Raw genomic sequence first — 17,171 nt, 5'->3', positions numbered from 1 at the left:
ATTCAAATGTAAAAATGAGAACTTTTTTGACGCAAAAAATTAATTTGCAATTTACAGGGCTCGAATTAGGTCCGTAAATACCGTAAAGGTCCGTAAATTTGATTCAAGTTTGTAAAAGTCCGTTTTTTTGAAAAAAAGGTCCGTAAAGTCCGTAATTTGATGTTTTAATTGAGAAAAGGAGGAAAAGTTCGTAAATTGTATACGGTATAATTTGGAGAATTTTAGAGAAATTACAAATGATTGCAGAAAGTCAATTATTTTCGAAAGTAATAAAATTCTTCCCAGAAATTCAATTATTATGTTCGAAAATTTTTTTAAATTCTCGTCAAAATTTTAATTATTTTTAGAAATAATAAAATTCTTCTCCGAAATCCAATTATTTTCAAACATTTTAATAAAATTCTTGGCAAACATTTAATTATTATTATTTCATAAAATAATAAAAATTTCATAGGAATTCAATTATTTACAAATTTTCTATAAATTTCTTCGCAATAATTCAATTATTTTCGTAAATAATAAAATTCTTCTCAGGAATTCCAATATTTTTGGAAATTTTAATAAAATTCTTAGCAACTATTCAATTATCTTCATAAATAATAAAATTCATCGCAGGATTTCAATTATTTTTAATAAAATTTAACAGGAATTGTTCAAAAAATGTAGTTATTCTTAAAAATTTAATTTCAATTCCACGGAAAAATTAATTATTTTAAAAAATGTTTTTTTAAAATTCTTTGGAAGAATTCACTTATTTACAAAAATATTAGAATTTTTCACAGGAATTCAATTATTTTCAAATATTTTAATAAAAATGTTCGAAAGAAATCAATTATTTTAAATACAATTTTAATTATTTGAAATAATTCAATTATTTTTTCTTTTAATTTTAATAAAATTCTTCCTAAGAATTCAATTATTTACATAAATAATTCTTCGAAAGAATTCGATTATTAAAGATAAATAACAAAATTATTTCCGAAAATTCATTTATTTTGAGGCATTTTAAGACAATTCTTTTCAAAATTCAATTATTTTCATAAATAATAAAATGCTTTTTAGGAATTCAATTATTTAAAAAAAAAATTTAATAAAATGCCGCACAGACATTCAATTGAGGAGCTGGATGCTATAATGTGTTACGCGCCATGTTAAGTGAACGGCTCGTAACACATTATAGCATCCAGCACCTCAATTATTCTCAAAAATTTTAATAGAATTCTTTGTAAAATTTAAATATTTCTAAAAACTTTTCGCAATTCAATGATTTTCAATATCTACTATTTTCATAAAGTTTCCAAATAGAATACAATTATTTAAAACATTTTTTGTAAAATTCGTAATAAGAATTCAATTTTTTTCATAAATAATAAAAATTTCTCAGAAATTCAATTATTTAAATAAATAATAAAATCATTGCAGAATTTCAATTATTTTTAATATACAATTTTAATCAAATTCCTCGAAAAATGTAATTATTCTTAAAAATTTCTATTAAAATTCGTCGAAAGAATTCAATTGTTTAAACATTTTTTGGTAAAATTATTTATGAGATTTGAATTTTAAGAAACATTCAATTATTCAATAAATTATTTTGATGCATTATAAATTGTTGCAGAAATTTAATGATGTTAAAAAAAAATAAAATTATTTTTAGAGATTCAATTATTTTCACAAATAATAAAACTTTTTTCAGAATTTCAATTATTTTTAATACAATTTTAAATAAATTTCTTGAAAAATGTAATTATTTTTTAAAATTTTGTTAAAATTCATCGAGAGAATTCACTTATTTAAAAATTTATTTGATAAAACTCTTTACGAGCATTCAATTAATGAATTATTTATTTTTATTTTTAAATAATTAAATTCTAGTAGAATTTTCTATTGTAAAAAAATTTCCTAAAAGAATTCAATTATTGAAAATAAATTTAATTATTTTCATAAATAATAAAAATTTCACAGGAATTCAATTATTTACAAATGTTTTTATAAATTTCTTCACAATAATTCAATTATTTTCATGAATAATAATAACATTTTTACAGGGATTCAACTATTTTTACAAATAATGAAACTCATCGCAGAATTTCAATTATTTTTAATACAATTTTAAATTTTAATTGAATTTCTCGGAAAATGTAATTATTCTTAAAAATGTTATTAAAAGTCGTGGAAAGAATTTAATTTATTTAAAAATTTATTGATAAAATTCTTTATGAGAATTGAATTTTAAGAAACATTCAATTATTTAATAAATTATTTATTTTTGTATTTAAATAATTGAATTCCAGTAGAATTTTCTAATAAAAATTGATTTTCATTTCATAAAAATGAATTTCAGAGTTAAAATTTTAGATTACAATTGAATATATTAAAAGCAATATAGCGTGAATTTTTAGAAGTAATTGAATTTTGAAATTAATTTTTTTGAAAAAGTTTAATTGAATTTTTTTGAAACTATTTGAAGTTTTTATTTTCTAATGTACATTTAATTGAAGAATTTACCAATAATTGAAATTTGTAAAATTGAATATTGTAAAAAAATGGATTTGAAAATTGTCAAAGAACTTTTTCGAAAATTAATTGAGAATTTTAGTTAAAAATTCTAAAAAATTATAATTCAATTTATTGAAATGATAAAAATAATTTCGAAGAAGTACAATATTCTTATAATATAAAATAATAATTCCATCAAATTGCCATCTTTAATTATTATAAAACATGAAGAAATCGATGACTCCGAGTCGAAGACTCGGAGTTATTGATATCTTCATGTTTTATAGTTATAAAATTTAATTTATTGTTTTAAGTAAAATGTTCTCTTATTTGACTCGGATTGGTTAAATTTTTGTCAGAAGTTGGTCCGTAATTTTTCATGTTTGGTCCTTAAAGTCCGTAATTTTAAATACTTTCACTGGTTCGAGCCCTGAATTTTAGGAGAAAAAAAAGTTAGCGATTTGAAAAAAGGAAAACAATAGTTAAATGACTTTTTGGAATTGCTTTTTTCCCCCTATTTTGAAAGTCATCATTTTAGAGGAAAATGGAATAACGCGCATTTCCTGTGTGAGAACAAGTCGATTTTACTGTACATAGGAAAATTGTTCGAACTTGTTAGTGACGCCCGTTGACGCGATAAAGTCGTTGAACTCGAATGTAAATCTACGATAACGATCGTATCGAACAAGATTTGAGATTACGTTTATTTGCCATGCAAACCTTTCCAGAAAAAAGGTTCTATTCCCCACTGCTTTCCGGCTGTCAATATGCGGAAAGAGAATATTTATGACATGACCCCTATATCGTTTCAGAAAATCCAATAAAATTCCATTACAGAGAAAGAAAAAAAAAGTTCCCGCATATAGTGGAATTGAAAGAAAAATTTTAACCTACCTATCCCTTTTTGACTCACCTGACTATTTTTTTTTATTAAAAAACAATTTTTGAAGAAATAGTAACGGAATTATTTTTTGGCTATAAAATCGGCGAAATGGAAATACTAAAGTTTATTTTAACATTATTTCCATATTCCATTTTTAGATATATATTCCTATCCATTCCATTAAACATGGAATATTTATTCCATGAAACTGGTAAATATGATGAAAAAAAAAGGTTTTATGCAAAGTAGGGCAGTTATTTTCTTTCAACAAAAGGGATAATTTCACGCTATCGATCCGATACCAGGTCACTGGTGACCACGTGGAATAAAATTACATGTTGCACATTAAGCATACCATTATATTTGTAACAACTTTTGAAAACACTTTTTTTATTTCTTTTTTTTTGTGCCAAAACGAGAGAAAAAAAAATTGGTTGCATTGAACCGTGGAATAACCCCCTTCGTTTAAATATATAACCATTCAAGTATTAAATTTATTCCCGCTTCAGGGCTCGAACTACGTTCGTAAATCCCGTAAGAGTCCGTAAATTTGCTTGAAGTCCGTAAAAGTCCGTTTTTTCGAAAAAAGATACGTAAATTCCGTAATTTGATTGAAAAGGGGCGAAAAATTCGTAAATTGGACGATATAATTTGAAGAATTCTAGAGAAATTTCAAATGATTGCAGAAATTCAATTATTTTCAAAAGTAATAAAATTCTTCGCAGAAATTCAATTATGTTCAAAAAATTTTTTTAAATTCTCGTCAAAATTTCAATTTTCTTTAGAAATAATTAAGTTCTCTTCAAAATTTCAATTATCTTTAGAAATAATTAAATTCTTCTCCGAAATTCAATTATTATTTTCAAAAATTTTAATAAAATTTTCCAAAAGAATTCAATTATTATTTAAAAAAATTTAATAGTATAAAAGGTTAAGCAAACCTTTAGTTATTTTTATAAAATATTAAAAATTTCACAGGAGTTCAATTATTTATTTATTTAGTAAATATACTGGCTTACAATATTGGAATTACAAATTTTTTATTTTCTTCGCAATCACTCAATTATTTTCAAAAAAAAAAATAAAATTTTTACAGGGATTCAATTATTTTTGTAAATAATAAAATTATTTTTAGCAATTCAATTATTTTCATAAATAATAAAACTCATCGCAGAATTTCAATTATTTTTAATACAATTTTTAATCGAATTTCTCGAAAAATATAATTATTCTTAAAAATTTTATTAAAAGTCATCGAATGAATTTAATTATTTAAAAGTTTGTTGATAAAATTATTTATGAGAATTGAATTTTAAGAAACATTCAATTATTCAATAAATTATTTTGTTGCATTACAAATTATTGCAGAAATTTAATTATGTTCAAAAATAATAAAAATCTTCTTAGATATTAAATTATTTTCACAAAAAATAAAACTTTTCGCAGAATTTCAATTATTTTTAATACAATTTGAAACAAATTTCTTGAAAAATGTAATTATTTTTTTAAATTTTTGTTTAAATTCGTCGAGAGAATAATTCACTTATTTAAAAATTTATTTGATAAAATTCTTTACGAGCATTCAATTTTAAGAAACATTTAATTAATTAATTAAACATTTAATTAATAAATTATTTATTTTTATGTTTATATAATTGAATTCTAGTAGAATTTTCTAATAAAAATTGATTTAAAAATGAATTTTGGTTAAAATTTTACATAATAATTAAATATTAAAAGCAATAGGGTAAGTGCGGGTATAGTCGGACAGTACTAGTAGTCGGACACTTTCGTGTTTTTTGGCAAATAAATAATAATGCATTGTGATAATTACTTTAAAAAGTATACAAAACGAATGTGTGAAGTTTATATTTTATTAAAATAGTGTTATTTTCGAAAATAATTAAACAAGAAATATTTTATTTAATGTTTTAAAAATCATGGTGTCCGACTATAGATACAGCCATTTTCGAGTAGCGCGATGAGTAGCACAAAGTTTTGTTGATAATTAATCATAAATATTAAAACTTATAGGGTTTAAATATTATATTAATAACTTCTAATATGCTTTAATTCCATTTTCCAGTAGATAGCAATTAAAAAATTATCTTTTTCACTTTATAAATTCAAAATATCTGACAGATGTCCGACTATAGAAACAAGGGGAAAAAGTGTCCAACTACTAAAGCATTCGTAATTTTTTATTAAAATGTTTATATTTTATTAAATACTCAACTATTTGTAACAAATTTATATGATTTTTAATCCTGAAGAACTTCTTTAATTAATAATGTGCTTATAAACACAGTAGATATTTGCTATTTCAAGAAAAAAAGCATAATTTAAGATTGTATCCTTAAGTGTCCGACTACTAGTGCATTTACCCTATAGCGTGAATTTTTAGAAATAATTGAATTTAGAAAAGGTTTTTCAAAACAATTTAATTTAAATTTTATTTAAAATTATAGATTTCTTTCGAACAATTTTATTAAAATATTTGAAAATAATTAGAATTTCTGTAAAAAATTGTAATATTTATTTAAATAATTGATTTTTCCAGAAATTAAAAAGAAATTTTTAAGAATAATTACATTTTTTGAGCAATTCCTATAAAATTGTATTAAAAATAATTGAAATCCTGCGATGAATTTAATTATTTATGAAAATAATTGAATTCTTCATAATAAGAATTTTATAAACATTGTCATGGATTTATAAAAGAATTTTAGTTAAAAACACTAAAAAAAAATTGAATTTTAGAAAATTTACAAATTTTTGCAGAAATATTCAATTATTTTCAAAAATTTTTTTAAATTCCCTACTAAAATTTCAATTATTTTTAAAAATCTTACAATTTTTATTAAAATTCTTTAAAAAAATTCAATTATTTAAAAATTTGTTGATTTTGAAAAACATTCATTTATTCAATAATTTTTGCATTTTTGTATTTAAATAATTGAATTCCAGTAGAATTTTCTAATAAAAATTGATTTAAAAATGAATTTTAGTTAAAATTTTACATAATAATTGAATATTAAGAGCATTTTAGAATGAATTTTTAGAAATAATTGAATTTAGAAAAGGTTTAATTTTAAAAATTGGCAAAATTTAAAACTAATTTTCAAAAATTTTCTATAATTGAATGATTTTTTAATATCTACTATTTTAATAGAATTTTCTAAAGGAATTCAATTATTGAAAATAAATTTAATTATTTTCATAAATAATAAAAACTTCACAGGAATTCAATTATTTACAAACGTTTTTATAAATTTCTTTGCAATAATTCAATTATTTTCATGAATAATAACATTTTTACAGCAATTCAATAATTTTCATCACAAATAATGAAACTCATCGCCGAATTTCAATTATTTTTAATAAAATTTTAATTAAATTTCTCGAAAATTGTAATTATTCTTAAAAATTTTATTGAAATTCGCCAAAAGAATTCAATTATTCAAAAATTTGTTGATAAAATTCTTTATGGGAATTGAATTTCAAGAAACATTGAATTATTCAATAAAGTATTTATTTTTGTATTAAAATAATTGAATTCCAGTAGATTTTTCTATAATAAAAATTGATTTAAAAACGCGAATTTCAATTAAAATTTTAGATAATAATTGAATATTAAAAGCAAAATAGCGCGTGAATTTTTAGAAATAATTGAATTTTGAAATTAATTTTTTTTTTGAAAAAGTTTAATTAAATTGTTTTGAAATTATTTGAAGTTTTTATTTGCTAGTGTATATTTTAATTGAAAAATTTGCGAATAATTGAAGTTTCGTAAAATTGAATTTTGTAAACAAATCACACTAAAAAAAAGTTTTACTTTCAGCCTATTTTTGAGGATGAATTTAAGGTGTAAACGGAGTCAGACTTTTTTTTCCTGTGATGAATTTGAAAATTGTCAAAGAACTTTTTCGAAAATTATTAAAAATAATGGATTTAAAGAAGAATTTTAGTTAAAAATGCATGAATCATCTTTAATTATTTTTTATTATTGAATGAGTAACATTTTTTTACTAATTTTTAGTAGTTTTTTACTATTTCAAATTAGTAAATTTTCTACTAATAATTAGTAAAAATGTACTAAAAATTATTAAAAACAGTTACTAATTCAATTGGTAAATGAATCCGCACTATTTCATTAGTAGAAAACTACTAATTCAGATTTAGAGAGTATAAAACATGAAGAAACCGATGACTCCGAGTCGTCGAAGACTCGGAGTTATCGATATCTTCATGTTTTATACTTTGCTATTTTCCAGAATTCTTCACGATCTTTATAACCATTTTCAAACATTAGAATCTACTATTGCTAAATAGAAAATTTTTTCTGCAATACCGAAAAGAGCAAGCTGTAGATATTGCTTAGACCTAATATTGCTCTAAAGATCTTTTACGATCTTTCATTAAACAACCCCATCTTGACATCATTTTATAATAACTAAAGAAAGAAGAAAAGAACTGTTTCAACTTTTTTCTTTTCTAAACTGGCATCTAGAAATTTTTATTATTTACATTAGCCGTCGGGGAATGTTTAGCAGACAATGAGCAAAATTCAAAAAACTAAGAATCCCAACGAACGAATATCGGAGGCACCGGTTTGATGAAAAGAACTCGTGTACAAGAAAAAGAGAAAAAAAAAGAGTTCAGTGACAGATAAGAAACGAAAAAGAAGGGGAGGATTTGTGGGGCGCGGATCTGTAACCCTTTTTTCCGTCCCTATTCCCCTATATGCACCCAATCTTAACGCTATATGGCTTTACCGAAAATTAGTCTTCGTGGCCGCGTCGAAACCTGCTTTCTTTTTCTTTCACCCCTTTTTTCGTAAAGTCTGGCTCCAGGGTCATTGGTAATGAATATAAACCCGGGGACCAACAACGAGACCTTGCACTGTCTCTTTTTTTTTCTCTCTCTCTCTCTCTTTCTCTCTGTGTATAAGGGTAGATTGCGATAAAATCACCACTGCGGGACACTATTTGAAAACAACCCCCTTAATCTAGATTCGGTGCTCACATGATGCTGATGCGATGGCTTTGTGACCGCATCGGAAAGCGTTTCTATATAAACCAAAAAAAGATTCTCTTCACTCCTTTTGGCTATAAACAGAGAAAAAGAGAGAGAGGGGGGGGAGAACCCTTTTTTTCTCGATAAAAATGGGAGCGACAAGTCATAGGTATATATATATGCCAATAGATCTAAAGAGAACGTAAGAAATCACATCTGCACGCTTCGCTTAATATTTGCTGACAAACCTCGAAAAGGGAAAATTAGGTTGAGGACTTTCCACCCCTTTCAATATTTTTCCTGAGGACTCTTGACGAAATGTGTTTCACTTACGAGGGGGATCCCTAAATGGGCTAATTTACGTCATTTCCTAAAGCACCTAAAGCGTCTAAGGAGGAAGAAAAAATTATCCTATAAATACTTATTTCCTCTTTTCAACAAGTATACCTACAGGTTTTTACATTCTTTACCACAAGTTTATCACTAAACAGGTTGATAAATTTTGCTTTCCTTTTTGTTGCAGAGGATGGAGGTAAAAAATGGTTCTCGAATTTGGATCAGTTGGGAACAGGAGCGATCCGTAAGTTTTTGAAAATTATTTTTCTTTTTCCAAACATGAAGTAAATTTTTTTAAAATACTTTCAAATCTTATGTTACATATTCAGGCTTCGCACTCATCTACTAAAAGCTACTATTTACTATACTTTTCTTACGTTATGCTACTATTTGGGTATTTTTTTAGATTTCAGCCACTAAAAGCTACTATTTCTTTTTTTTTTTTTGAGAGAGAATTTCCACTACTTTAAATTCGCTAATACTATAGAAATCAAAAAACTATTCTCGGAAATTATAATCAAATTCCTTAAAACGGTTCAAATTATTTTCGAAAAATATTCAAAGTTCAATTATTTTCAATATCCATAGTATTTTCATAAAATTTTGCAAAAGAATTCAATTATTTAAAAAAAATTGATAAAATTAATTCAAAATTCAATTATTTTCATAAATGATAAAATTTCCACAGAAATTCAATTAATTTAGAATAGGATTTTCAAAAAAATTTCGAAAAAATCAATTATTTAATTAAATTTTTATACAATTCTCCACAATAATTCAATTACTTTCACTAAAAATAACATTTTTCGTGGAAATACAATTATATAAAATAATTTTTGATAAAATTCTATAAGCGCAAGAATTCAATTATTATTTTCACAAATAAAGTTTTCCACAAGAATTCAATTATTTAAAATAAAATTTTCATAATATTTATTATATTTCGAAAAAAATTAATTATTTAAAACATATTGCTTACAAAATTCTTATGAAGAATTCAATTATTTTCAAAAATAACAAAATTTTTCACCGAAATTCAATTCTTTTTAAACATTTTAATAAAATTTTTCGCAATAATTCAATTATTTTCATAAATAATAAAATTTTTCGCAATAATTCAATTATTTTCATAAATAATAAACTTTTTCGCAATAATTCAATTATTTCCATAAATAATAAAATTATTCTTGCAGGAATTCAATTATTTTGAGTCATTTTAATAAAATTCTTTGCAAAATTCAATTATTTTCATAAATAATAAAATTCATCGCAGGATTTCAATTATGTTTAATACAATAGGAATTGTTAAAAAAATGTAGTTATTCTTTAAAATTTAATTTCAATTCCACGGAAAAATCAATTATTAAAAAAAAATGTTTTTTATAAAATTCTTCCTAAGAATTCAATTATTTCCAAATATTTTAATAAAATTGTTCGAAAGAAATCAATTATTTTAAATACAATTTTAATTAAATTTTTTTGAAATAATACAATTAATCTTTTTGATTTTAATAGAATTCTTTCCAAGAATTTAATGATTTACATAATTAATTCTTCGAAAGAATTGAATTATGTCGATAAGTAGGGGAATGTAGTCAAGGTTGGCCTACTGTCTAGGTAGGCCACTCGCGTTTTTTTGTCAAGTTCACTAGCGCCACCTACGCGCATTTTTGTCGAAGCTTGTCTTAGTGAAACCTAACTTTTTGTTCAATTACATTTTCGGAAAATCGAAAATTGTGTTTTCTGTGACGTCGGTACAAAAAAAGCTCAAAAAAAGTTTTGTGCATAATGTGAAAAACCATTAATAAAAGATAAAAAACAAATTGAATCGTCAAGGCAAGTATGCAGAAAATTTGTGGGACTCATGGTTGAAAGGAAAACAAAGTAAAAAATCGAATCCCGAAACGTATTTCTTTATGGTTACAACAATTCGGTAATGTTACTTACTGTCAAGGTCGGCCACTATGTGTTTAAAATGCGCAAAGTTGAGGACGAGCTACTTCATTTGCAAAAACTGCAATTCTGTATAACTCATAATATAATTGATCATCTTATTAATATTTTTATTTAATTTTATTAATATTTTAGTGCAAAAATTTTTTTTATTTATATTTATTTTTTTATATTGTTTATTGTTATTATTTTGTTATTTCATTAAGTTACAAACTGTAAACAATAAAGAATCAATTTTCCGTAACTCTAAACATGTCATTTTATTTTTTAACGATTAATGCCCTTTGAATTTTAAACATGGCCGACCTTGACTGTAATGGCCAACCTGGACTACAAATTTTTTTTTTTTTAAATCTTTATAACTTTTTCATTTTTAAACCTGTCAATTTACTTTGTACAGAAAAAATGTTCCTATTAAACAGGACTTTCCAACCATATACTTCAATTGTCCAAATTCATTTTTAAAAAAAAGTTATAAACAAAAGTCAAAAAGGTGGCCGACCTAGACTATGTTCCCCTAACAAAATTATTCCCGAAAATGCAATTATTTTGAGGCATTCATAATAAAATTCTTTGCAAAATTAATTTATTTTCATAAATAATAAAATGCTTTTTTAAAATTCAATTATTTTCAAAAAAATTTAATAAAATGCCTCACAAACATTCAATTATTCTCAAAAATTTTAATAGAATTTCCAAACAGAATTCAATTAATTAAAAAAATTTTTGTAAAAATCTTTGTAAGAATTCAATTTTTTTCATGAATAATAACAATTTCTCAGGAATTCAATTATTTAAATAATAATAATAAAATTTTCTCAGGAATTTAATTATTTAAATAAATAATATAATTCTTGTCAAGAATTCAATTATTTTTGAAAATAATAATTTTCTTAGCAACTATTTAATTATTTTTATAAATAATAAAAAGTCATTGCAGAATATCAATTATTTTTAATATTATTTTACAGGAATTGTTAAGAAAATGTAATTATTCTTAAAAATTTAATTTAAATTCATCGAAAAAATCAATTATTAAAAAAAAATGTTTTTTTATAAAATTCTTCCTAAGAATTCAATTATTTACATAAATAATTCTTCGAAAGAATTCAATTATTTTCATAAAATAATTTTTCGAAAGAATTGAATTATTAAAGATAAATAACAAAATTATTCCCAAAAATTCAATTATTTTGAGGCATTTTAATAAAATTTTTTGCAAAATTCAATTATATTTATAAATAACAATATTCATCACAAGAATTTAATTATTTTTTGATGTAATAAATTTCTTCTTAGAAATTAAATTATTTAAAAAAATTCTAATAAAATCGTTCGCAAGAATTCAATTATTTTCATAAATAATAAAATGCTTTTTTGGAATTCAATTATTTATTTATTTATTTAAGTATTTAAAAATTTTTATTTGAGTATTTAAAAATGAAATATACCTCAGAGACATTCAACTATTGTCAAAAATTTTAATAGAATTCTTTGTAAAGTTTAATTATTTTTAAAAATTTTCCGCAAATAAATAATTTTCAATATCTACTATTCTTTTCTAAAATTTCCAAACAGAATTCAATTATTTAAAAAAAAATTTTGTAATAATCATCGTAAGAATTTAATTCTTTTCATGAATAATAAAAATTTCTCAGTAATTCAATTATTTAAAAATTGTTATAAAATTCTTCGCAAGAATTAAATTATTTTTATAAATATTTAAATTCTTTCATGAATAATAAAATTCGTTGAAGGAATTCAATTTATTATCAGGATAAGAAAGAAGTAAATATTTTTGATGAAAAGTAGGAAAAAGTCGGGAAAATAAAATATAGAATGGGATTTTTGTCAAGTTTGTGAAATATATCTAAAACGATTTTTTTTGGTTGTCAAGTCTTATTTGTCTTTTTTACTTTTTTACTACTTTTTTATTTTGAAAGCTACTTTTTACTACTTTAAAATTAAAGTAGTTTAATAAATTAATTAATTGTCTGTAGAATTGTACATGAAAAAGAACTAAGAATTAAAAAATCGGTAGATTTTTAAAGCTAAATGTAGATCTATATTGTTAAATCGGTATAGCTGTATGGCAAAAGCATGGGTTAGTGAATTCATGCTGTTCATTTGATTGTCGAATCTATTAATTTCTATTAGTTGAATTTGGACGACAACAAACCTGACTCGATGTATAAATTGAAATAGAAAATACTATAAATTTCTACCTAGGGAAGTGAATATAAAAAAAAAATCTTCCCGCAGAGAGCGAAAGAGAGAGAGAGAGAAAGAGAGAGTAGTCAACTTATTTTCAAATGCAATTCAACTGAATTAATCAGACCTTAGAATAAAATACAAAAAGTGAAGTCAGTTGTGAGTACCAGACATTGTGATTCAAATTCGAAAAGGCAAAATAAAGCCGAGTACTTTAGTTGGACGAAGAAATTGCACTCAATTTGAAAGAAAATTTAGATAATGGAAATAAATAACGCGATGAAGAGAGAAAAAGAGAGAGAGAGAGAAGTGGTGAAAAAAATGAAAGAGTTTTGAAATGCGCAAAATAATTCAAGTGTTATGGGTATGTGTAATTATGCGCAAAAGAAAAAAAGTGTTAGAGAAAATAAGTCGGGAGAAAACAATATGAGGGAAAAAAAGTACACTTGAGATGAATTTATTTTGTTTCACACGAATATTTTAAAAAGAGAAATAAAAAAAATCAATATTTTTACCAAACAGTGATAGAAAAACAGTTTTTACAAATTCTTTTTTACTTTTTGTCAAAAAAAGTACTTTTTGTCAAAAAAAAAAAAAAATTTCAAAGGTTTTAAACGTTTTAAACTTCTATAAAAAATAGGTTAGAAAAATTAATACGAGACTAAAAATGATAATCTTTTCCAAAAGTTTAACAAAATTTTTATTAATAACACCATTTTTTTTTGCAGTTTTGTAATTTTCTTATTTTAATAATCAAATTAAGTAAAAATTTTCTTCAAATTTATTCATTCTATTAAAAGAATAAATTTTAGGAAATAAATTATCTCTTCTGTAAGAGAAATATTTAAACTTCTTTGGGCTGTAAAAAGGCGAAATAGTCTTGGAAATGTCAAAAGAAGAAAATATATTTACTAAAAAAAAATCCCTCTTAGTTTTCAGATATTTATTTTCTCTCTTTTCTGAAGACCAATTAATTTGAAATATATTTAAAAATAAGAAGTTGTTAAGTTTGTTTAAAGATTAAATTAATAGAACATTTCCATTTATTTATTTTTTTATTCTTAATTTATTATTATTTATCCATTAAAGTAGTATAATAACAAAATTAAAAATATTAAATAATGATGTTTTATTTTTAGTTGTAGTTTCATTTATGTCTTTGGTCACTTATTTTTAAAAATTAAAAATAGTAAATAGGGAATAAATAACAATAAAATAATGTTGTAACACAAGAAATGTGTTAATAGAAGAATATTAACAAAATAATAAAATTCAAATACAAATAATTTTGAAACAACGAGAGTAACAAAAATTAATAAATACAATAATTAAAAAAATAAAATTTAGATAAAATCTCGGATAAAATTGTTAGCAAAGAATAATATATATAGCAACTCTAAATAAATTAATATAACAAAATAATAAAATTACAAATAATTAAAATATTTTAACAATAATAAAAAAATATATAAATACAAAAAATTATAATAAAACAGTTAACTAAGAATATTAAATCATTGCAATGTTTTCAGTAAAATAATTAAAACAGTAATTTTCAAATGGTGAAAAGCAACAGGAAAAATGGAAAGTTAAATGCGTTAAAATAAATCTTTTTCTGGTGAAACATTCATAATGCGGGAAGGCGTAAAGTGAATAACAGCCTTAATTATATTTAAAGGAAGTTACAAGAACGCAGGGTGACTCAAACTTAAAAGACAATCGATTAATTTTTTAAAAAAGCATTTTTCTAAAAAACTGCTTTTTAAAAAAGACTGATTTATGTATATGCAGTAATTAGGTTTGTTATTTTTAATCTCGATTATGGTACCAACCAAAACTATACAAACAATATTAATAATAATAATAATGCTTTTGTTGTTTTTTTCTTTAAAAAATATCGTTTAACAAATCGAAAATATGCAGGTATTTTTTCATGATTTATATTAAAATATTACAAATTAGAAAATTTAAAAAAAAATTTGGCAATTAGAAAATTTAATTGAAAATGAAACTGAAAATTTTTGAATTTTTAGAAAATAAGGAAAACAATTTTATTGGAAAAAATGTTCTGTTAAATTTATTTACGAATATATCTTTAATTGTCAAATTATTCGAAAACAATAATTTCTTTCTTAAATATTTAATTATTATTATTTTTTCGTAGGAATTAAAATTCTTCAAAACATTCAAATTCAAACCTTTTTGAAATTAATCAACTTTCAAAATATTGTTATAAATCATGAAGAAATCGATCACTACGAGTCGAAGACTCGGAGTTATTAGTTCTTGATTAATTAATTTCTTATTAGAAAAATCTACAAGAATTCAATTATTTAAATTAAGGTCCTTGAAAAAAATACCGAAATTATTTAAATACAAAAGTAAATTATTTATTGAATAATTGAATGTTTCTTAAAATTTAATTCTTTTGAGTAATTTTATTAAAATAGTAGATATTGAAAATCATTGAAATGAGGAAAATATAATTTCAAGTAAAATTGAAATATAAACTTTATTAAAAAAATTAATTTTCTACAGAATTGTTAGTTAAAAATATAAAAAATTTAGATTTTCAAAGATTTTAATTTGAAACATTTTTAAAATTCAATTATTTCTAAAAATTTACACTCTAATGCTTTTAATATTCAATTATAATCTAAAATTTTAATTGAAATCCATTTTTAAATCAATTTTTATTAGAAAGTTCTACAAGAATTCGATTATTTAAATAAAAAAAACAAATTTTTTGAATAACTGCATGTTTCTTAAAATTGAATTTTCATAAAAAATTTATCAACAAAATTTTTAAAAAATTGTATTCTTTTGACGACTTTTAATAAAAATTTTTAAGAATATAATTACATTTTTCGAAAAATTCGATTAAAAATTTTAAATTCTATTAAAAATAATTGAAATTCTGCAATGAGTTTTATTGTTTATGAAAATAATTGAATTCCAAAAAAGAATTTTATTATTTAAGAAACTATAATTGAATCCCTGTAAAAATTTTATTATTTATAAAAATAATTGAATGTTTGCGAAGAAATTTATAAAGAGATTGTAAATAATTGAATTCCTGTGAAATTTTCATTAAATAATTGAATTCTTTTAGGTAATTTTATTAAAATAGTAGATATTGAAAATCATTAAAAATGAGGAAAATTTTTGAAAATAACTGAATTTTGTGATAAGAATTTTAATAAACTTTTGAAAATAATTGAATTTCTGCAATTATTTGTAATTTCTTCAAAATTTAATTTTTTTAGTGTTTTTAACTAAAATTCTTCTGTAAATCCTTTATTTTTATATAATTAATTTAATATATATTGACAAATTTAATTAATTTTAGAAGATTTTGAATTATGAAAATTTTCCAAAAATCTAAGTTTTTTAAAATTTCTAATTAAATTCTTTCAACATTGAAATTTTACAAAATTTCATATTTAAACCATTTGAAGTTCATTTATTTATGAAAATTATTGTAAACGCAACTCTTTTAAAATTGAATTAATTTTAAAATATTTAAGTAAAATTATTCCTTAAATAATTTATTTTTTTTATGATAGTTGTTCAGGGTTTAAGTTATTTAAAAAGAAATTTTTGACAGAAATTGGAAAAATTGATTGTTCTGTATTAAAATTCATGGTAATTTTATATAGTTTATGAGTCAAACAATATAGACACAAAAATTCAGAATTTTCTTATAAATTCTAAAAATTTATTTTTATTCAGTACTTTTAATAAAAATTCCTGACTTTTTCCCTGAATTACCTATGTCAGAATATATGATTATTATAATTATTATAATAATATTAAAACTTTATATTCCAATTTATATTTTATTTTTATGAAAAAAAAAGTTGAATTAAAAATTTTTACGTTCTATTATTTTTAAAATTGATAATTTTATTTAAAAAAGAGAGCGAGAACACAGTCTCACGCGAATTGTATTTAGTAATAATAATAATAATAATTATAATAATAATAATTATAATAATAATAATAACAACAATAATAATGACAATAATGAAAATAGTAATAAATAAACGAACTCATTAAAATAATATTTTTTTAAGAAAATAATTTTGAGTAAAAAAAAGTGCAGACAGTGCTGAATTTAAGACTGATCTTAATTTAAAATTTACTTTTTATTGTTATGAGTTTTTTTCTTTTTTTTTTTTTTTTAAATTCCCACACTTTAAAGAGAATCCTAATGAGGGACATAAATTAGAGTAAAAAATTTTGCAGACACAAGAGAACTAATAAACTAGTG

The 17,171-nt window shown here is 21.8% G+C and overlaps 1 protein-coding gene across 2 annotated transcripts in view; it reads left to right on the top strand.

Moving 5' to 3' along the window:
* LOC122508019 (paired mesoderm homeobox protein 2-like) overlaps positions 1-17,171 on the top strand; it is a 150,520-nt gene that overhangs the window by 76,950 nt on the left and 56,399 nt on the right. Inside the window, exons 1-2 of one of the 2 annotated variants that reach the window (XM_043621089.1) lie at positions 8,448-8,567; positions 8,922-8,978. The gene's annotated coding sequence lies outside the window, so the exon portion shown is untranslated. Of the gene's footprint in view, positions 1-8,447; positions 8,568-8,921; positions 8,979-17,171 lie in introns of those variants that run through there. The other variant, XM_043621087.1, reaches the window with a different exon arrangement.

This window comes from Leptopilina heterotoma, unplaced genomic scaffold, assembly GCF_015476425.1.
Source record: "Leptopilina heterotoma isolate Lh14 unplaced genomic scaffold, ASM1547642v1 Lhet_52, whole genome shotgun sequence".
Taxonomy (NCBI): Eukaryota; Metazoa; Arthropoda; class Insecta; order Hymenoptera; family Figitidae; genus Leptopilina; species Leptopilina heterotoma.
The sequence above is the reverse complement of the archived record's forward strand: the minus strand, read 5'-3'. Positions and strand labels throughout refer to the sequence as shown.